This window comes from Beta vulgaris, chromosome 9, assembly GCF_026745355.1.
Source record: "Beta vulgaris subsp. vulgaris cultivar EL10 chromosome 9, EL10.2, whole genome shotgun sequence".
In the NCBI taxonomy this organism is placed as follows: domain Eukaryota; kingdom Viridiplantae; phylum Streptophyta; class Magnoliopsida; order Caryophyllales; family Amaranthaceae; genus Beta; species Beta vulgaris.
The window spans coordinates 12,368,593-12,375,955 of record NC_079210.1 but is presented as its reverse complement, the minus strand read 5'-3'; the positions used below and the strand labels follow the sequence as shown (position 1 = coordinate 12,375,955).

Here is a 7,363-nt window from a genome sequence, read left to right as displayed (position 1 = left end):
AACGGAGTTCATCAAGCTCAATAATCTGCAAGAGGCGTTTTTCTCCTACTGATTTAGCATCAATGTTTAGCTCCTTAATAGCCCAAAAAACCTTATACTCTAACTCGACATGTAAGTGGAATGATTTTCCATAGACTAACCTGTAAAGGGTGGTGCCAATAGGGGTTTTAAAAGCAATTTTGTAATCCCATAAGGTGTCATCTAACTTGTCACTCCAGTCCTTCCTAGATTTGGCTATCACCTTCTCTAAGATTGTCTTTATCTCATGATTAGACAATTCTACCTGCCTACTTGTCTGATTATGATATGTTAGGCCAATCCTATGGTAGACATCATATTTCTTAAGTAGGGCCTCAAAAGTTTCTTTTGTGAAAATGAGATCCACTATCACTAATGACAACCTTGGGTATCCCAAACCTTGGGAAGATAACTGTTTGAACATTTTCATAACGACTTTGAAGTCTTTAGTTGGTGATGCAATGACTTCTACGCACTTAGACACATAATCAACAACAACAAGTATGAAGTTATTGCCTAAGGAAGAGGGAAATGGTCCCATTAAATCAATATGTCATACATCAAATAATTCAACCTCCAAAATGGGAGTTTGGTAATCTCATGTCTACCAAAAATATTTCCCATTCGTTGGCATGCATCACAAGAATTAACAAAGATACTAGCATCATGAAATAAAGTAGGTTAGTAAAAAAAACCAGACTGAAATACCTTAGCAACTGTCTTGGAGGTGCCAGCATGATCTTCACATGAAAGGGGGTCGGAGTGCTTCAGAATTTCATGCACCTCCCATTCTGGGATACAACGCCTATAGATGGTCTTAGCACAAAGTTTGTAAAGTAGATGGCCATCCCAAAAGTACTTTTTAGCCTCATGGAGGAACTTCTTTCTCTACTGGTAACTCAGCTTTGGAGGAGTCTATCCACTCACACAGAAATTGGCGAAGTTTGCTTACCACAGGGTGGTTGAAGTGACTGTCATGAGCTTATCATTAGGAAAAGAGTCATCAATGGGTAGACCCTCCTCCATATCCTCATATTGCAATCTGGATAAGTGATCAGCTACTACATTTTCTGCTCCCTTTTTATCTCTTCTTTTTAAGTCAAATTCTTAGAGCAGCAAAATTCATTGAATTAGTCTAGGCTTTGCTCCCTTTTTGGCTAGGAGGTACTTCAATGCAGAATGGTCGGTATAAACAATTATCTTGGACCCTAGTATATATATCCTGAACTTATCCAGTGCATAGACCACAGCTAGAAGGTCTTTCTCAGTGGTGGCATAGTTAACTTTAGCTTCATTTAGTGTCTTGCTAGCATAGTATATCGCATGAAGAACATTGTTCCTCCTCTAACGAAGCACAGCTCCCACAACATAGTCACTAGCATCACAAATAATCTCAAACGGAAGAGTCCAATTTGGAGATCGAATGATAGGAGCAGTGATCAAAGCTTGCTTGATCCTATTGCAAGAGATAAGATCCCATCAATAAATATGAATGGGGAATCCTTGAGGAGCAACTGAGTAAGCGGCTTAGCAAATTTAGAGAAATCCTTGATAAAGTGGCGATAAAACCTCGCATGACCAAGAAAACTTTGCACTCCTTTAACATTCACATGAGGAGGTAATTGCTCAATCACTTGAATTTTTGCTTTGTCCACCTGGATGCCTCGTTCAGAAATAATATGACCAAGTACACTCCTTTAGTAACCATGAAATGGCACTTCTCTCGGTTCAGTTTAAGATTGACATCTTCACATCCTTTCTAAACTTTAGCCAAATTCATCAAACATGCATCAAAATCAAGTCCATACATGCTAAAGGCATCCATAAATACTTTCATAATGACTCAACGAACTCAAAAAAGATGGCCATCATACAATGTTGGAAGGTGGTGGGGGCATTGCATAGTCCAAATTACATCCTTCGATACAAACAAACCATAAAGGCATGTAAAGGTGGTCTTATCCTAGTCGTCTGGATAGATAGGTATTCGAAAGAAACCCGAATAATCATCTAGATAGTAAAAGTAAGAGTGGCAAGTTAGCCTTTTCAACATTTGATCAATGAATGGGAGGAAAAAATGATCTTTTTTGGTGGCAACATTTAATTTCCTATAGTCAATGCATATACGCCAACCAGTTACTACTCTTGTAGCAATTAATTCATTTTTCTCATTTTTGACCACAGTAGTACCTCCCTCTTTAGGAACCACTTGAACTGGACTCACCCACTTAGAATCAAAAATGGGGTACATGATTCCATCATCAAACAATTTTGTGACCTCTTTCTTGACCACTTCCTGCATATTGGGGTTCAAACGACGTTGGCCTTGTATACTAGGATGATGATCGTTCTCTAGGTGAATTTTATGCATACAAAAGTCAGGGCATATACTTTTCAAATCATCAATACTATGTACAATGGCCTTTTATGTGTTCTCAAAACAGACAAAAGTTAAGACGTTTGACCATCATTTAGTGAAGCAATAACAATAACAGGATAATATTCAGATTCATCCAGAAAAGCATATCTCATCTAAGGGGGAAGCAGTTTTAGTTCAGGTTTCTTTACCTCTATCGCTTGAGTATCATGTACCAACCGTTCCTTCTCGTGACTGGTAATAGTATCAAACTCTTCACTTGTAAGAGTTACTTCCAAGTCATCCACTTTAGCACTCAAGGGGCTAACAAGACCTGTAAAGGATGCAAAACGAAGCAAAGCCTCCAAAGGATCCCGCATAAAGGATTGAGGCATACCATCATTAACCAGCACATCAATGACATCAATGACATAACAGGCCTCCTCTAGCATGGGAATTTCAAAAGCATTGGTCAAACCAAAATTTACTTTATCATCTCCCACAATCAAAGTTAATTTGCCATTTTTAACATCTATAATAGCTCTAGTAGTATGAAAGAATGGTCACCCTAAAATGATTGGGATTTGAGTATCCTCTTCTATGTCAAGTACAACAAAATTCACAGGAATAAAAATTTACCAACTCTCATTAGAGACGTCCTCTAAGATACCTAAGGGGTATTTAACAAAACGGTCAGCCATTTGAAAAGTAATATTGATGCATTTTAATCGCTCATGTCAAGCTTTTTGCAAGCAGTAAGGGGCCTGACACTAACACTAGCACCTAAATCACATAAAGTTTTATCAATAAAAATGGTGTCAATGTTACAAGGAAAAGAAAAACTCCCCGAGTCTTTCAATTTAGGTGGGGATGATTTCGCAAAAAGAGCACTACATTCTTCGGTGAACGCGACAGTCTCAGCTTCATTAAAGGCTCTCTTTCTAGTCAAAATTTCCTTCAAAATTTATCATATAGGTTCAGTTTAAAACTTATCGAGCTGATGATCAAGCTTAGTTTTCAATAAGTGATTGAGGAATAAAACCTTGATCACGGGAGTGGTAGATGAAATTTTTCAGCTACTATCTACTTCTCTTGATTGCTGGCCTCCTTAGGAGCTGTGGAATTTTCAGTGACAACTTCATTCTTTTCTAACTCAACTTGATCATCCTTAGGCATCTCGTAGCCTACGTTTCATTCCTATGAGTGATGGCATTTGCAGTATCTCTTGGTTACAATGATTGTGAAGGTAATGATCCATTTGGCCTACTAGCAGAAGGACTGGCCAACTAAGCTAGTTGAGTCTCCAACATCTTGTTATGTGTTTCCAAATTTTCCGGCTCAGCTTTTGTATCTACTTAAAAAGCATTAAAACCTTTCTGCATCTGAAACATCATGTTTTTCAACTCTGTCATGGATGCCTAGCAGAAGGAATAGGTTGTTGTGGAACTTGATTTCTCTAGAAGCCAGGAGGAGGTTGTTGTTGAGGTTGATATTGTTGAACCTGATTTGGAGGCACATATGGTTGTTGAGGTTGAAGATTTCATACATTATTACTCCTATATGAAAGGTTTGGATGATTTCTCAACCCTAGGTTATAAGTTTTAGAATAAGGATTAAACTGACTCCTGGGTTGTGACTGAAAAGCATTAACTGTCTCATAATTCCCCCCTACATTAGAAGAGAGGAGATCTTGAGAGTGATGCCTGGTACCTACCAAAAATAAACCTAACACAAACCTCCTAATAATGTAGTGGGGTAAGCTAAGGTCGATTCCACGGAGAATTGGATTTATCGTATTATTTTTTGTATTAGTTAAAAAAAACCATGTTTTTGATAGAATATCAATTAACTAAAACTACTAACTGTAAAATATCTACTAAATAATTAAACTAAGAAAGAAATAATCAAAGATACCAAAATAGGGATCGGGAGATATATATTGGTATTGGAATATTAATCGATCATTGAAGTAATTAAACCACATATATACTTTGACGTTAACTCAAGAATACACGTAGACACTCTAAACTTTCTAAATTGCAAGTAAACCAGATAAGCTCTTAGAATATTGTCTAACTAATTAATAATCTAGAACAAGCTCCCTAGATTCGATTAAGTAGCAGTAAAAATAGTTAACTTAAGCCACAATCTCACAAGCTCGGATTGCGCAACTTAAAAGATTCATAATCTTAGGTATTACGACGAGTTCTAGTCACTAATCAAACACCCAATTGCTACAAACGGAATTAACAAGGACAATTACGTATCACAAGTCAAGTACTAGCAATAAAACTAGCAAATTACACAAAGATGACCAATCTATCGTATAATCAAACTAGTCCTAAACAATAATATAGAGTATCAAACCAACCAAGATATAATCATGACCTAAATATGAAAAATCATAGCTTTTCTATTCTCTCAATATAATAATCTAATACTCAATATATCTCCCTATCCTAAAGAGATTTAGCCTAACATACTAAGAACAAAAATAATAATAATAAGAGTGAAAGAATTCATAATTGAAAAAATAAAAAATCTAATAACTATATTATTAATCCAAGTTCAATTACTAGTTGTATGGAGAAAAAGGAAAATTAGAGTAAAACCCCAACTTGAAAAGTACCACAAATTACCGAAGGAAACAAGATGAATTCGCTGATATCGACAATTTGCTATTGTAGTCTGTAATCTATAATGGTTGTTGCTATTCTGTAATTTGGTGTTGTTCTCTGCTTGTTGTTTTCTCTGTTGTCTGTAATTTGATGCTGCGTACTGGTGCTATTCTTCCAATACAATTCGCTGCTACCCACTCCTATATTTCCTTTTCTTCGCTTCTATGCATCCACTCATCTCCTCCTCCTTTCATTAAAATCCAAAAAGTCCCCCCTAAGATCTCCTACACTTTCTTAATCTAATAATTTCCTAATGTCAGACAATTTTTCAATTTGCTTTCCCAAAACTTTCTTCCCCATAATCTTCTCTTTCTTTTTCTAATCTTCTTGTCTTTTTTTCTTCAATTGTTCTTTCCCTTTTCTTCTTATCTTTTCTTGGGCTGCTAGTTTTTTATTTATTGTAGTGGACCCATTGAGCATTGAGCTCACAAATACAAAATAAGCCCAAAGAAGAAAGAGAACTTAAATGGGTTGGCTAACCCTTTTTGCAAAATTGTCGCTCGAATCGTCTTCCTACAGACAAATAAACAAAATAGTATTAACTCATGTCTCGGAAGAAAAATAACTTAGATCTAAAACTCAATGTCATATTAAGGGTTTAAGATGATAAAAATACACACTTTGCTACCCTATCAATGCTCAAGTATCCCACAAACATCACAATTGAGAGCATTGTAACCACAAGCATTAGCCATCACATCTACACTCATGTGAGAGTAGGAATCATTACCTAGATTCAAAGAATCGATCTTCTGATTTAAAGCAGCTAGTTGCCCGGACGGTAAAGAATAGGCTTCAACATCATGTTTGCCTCCTTTTTCAGAGAAGAATGAATAGTGGAGGCTTGGTTAGAAGCAAGTTTCTCCTTTATATTCAGATAAGATTAATAAGTTCAAATTAGATAAGGTAAGTTCAGATAAGATAGAATTAGTTAATTGGATAAGTCAAAATGAGTTGAATAAAATGAAGCCTCAACATAACCTAATTATCTATTAGTTTATAAGATTCTTGGATAAGTATATAATAGTCACCTAATTTCACATAAAGGTTATCTTAGTTTATAAGAAATAATTTGTTTAAAGAACTTGATTCCTGTCTAGTATGTGTGAACGCTCTAACACCAAAGTGCATCGTGATCCTCTACGTTGTTTAAGTCACGATATCTTAACCAAGCAACTTAGACAAACGTAATATGTATCAAATAATACAAATGCTCTAAATCTCCAATAGTTTGAGAATTTTAATCAAGAAATTGATCTTGTTTTAGCATTTACATATGCTTAGAAACAAAATCAAAGGACATTCTAAATTTATAAAGTTTCGACAAATAAGGACTCTTCGAGAAGCCATAATGTCAATTACGATGATTAGTTAACTTGATTTGTCTTGCTCATAGACGAGTTTCCAAAAAAACATGATTTTTAGGTTACCATAAATGAAGAGTAATACACATTAACAATGTATCAGATTTTCTAAAATAGATAGAAACATTGGACTAAGAGTATCTACAATGTTTTACTTGGTCTAGGCAAATTAAGATTTAGTCTTACCTTGTTTTACCATTGTGGCCTAACCAACTAAGCCTAATGGTTGGTCCTGGCTACCACACCAACTAAACAGCGGATGGTGTGCCTTCCATGAGTAGTGTGGCGTCGCGCGTCAATTAAATGTGGCCCATATTTTTTTTGTTATGGCGTTAAAACGCATCGTCTGATCTCACATAAATAAAGGAGATGGAGATCGAGTGAAGGACATGAACAGTTCCACGTAGAGATGGCCAACAGTACGGGCCAATCCAGCCCATCCCGCCTTTTGGGCCGTGTGGGCCGAGCCCGTAAAAAGCTCGATCAAACCCAACTCGAATCGTGAAATTGGTGGGTGGATCGTGGGCAATATTTTTTTACTGAATGCCCGCTACTAATATTGCCCAGCCCGATCCATGAATGCGGCCTAGCCCAGCCCAGCCCAGCCCATGAACCGGACTAGTCCAACCCAAGTAATTATTCAACCAAATTTTGTATATTTAAATCAAATTGTATATATTTTAATCAAATTGCATGTATTATAATTCAATCGAATTCAAAAATAAAGAAATTATTCATTAATATAAAGAATTGTATATATTTTAATTAATACTAAAGGTTTTGTATAACAATAATAAATTATTATATAACTTTGAAAAAAAATTCTCATGCCGGCCCGCTAGCCCGTTAGACCCACGAACCGCCAGAACCGCTTCCTGAACTATGAAAACAGGTAACAGACCGATGTGGGGTAAGATTTTTCAGGCCGTGGACTAGCCCACCCAAAT

At 36.2% G+C, this 7,363-nt stretch overlaps 1 long non-coding RNA gene across 1 annotated transcript; it reads right to left on the bottom strand.

Annotated features, from left to right (window-relative positions):
• Nucleotides 1-4,767: 4,767 nt before the first annotated feature.
• On the bottom strand, nucleotides 4,768-6,077 carry LOC125493315 (uncharacterized). The gene is made up of 2 exons (XR_007269838.2): nucleotides 5,783-6,077; nucleotides 4,768-5,565 (listed from the first exon to the last, which is right to left on the bottom strand). It is a non-coding gene; the product is annotated as an uncharacterized LOC125493315 (long non-coding RNA).
• Nucleotides 6,078-7,363: the final 1,286 nt, after the last annotated feature.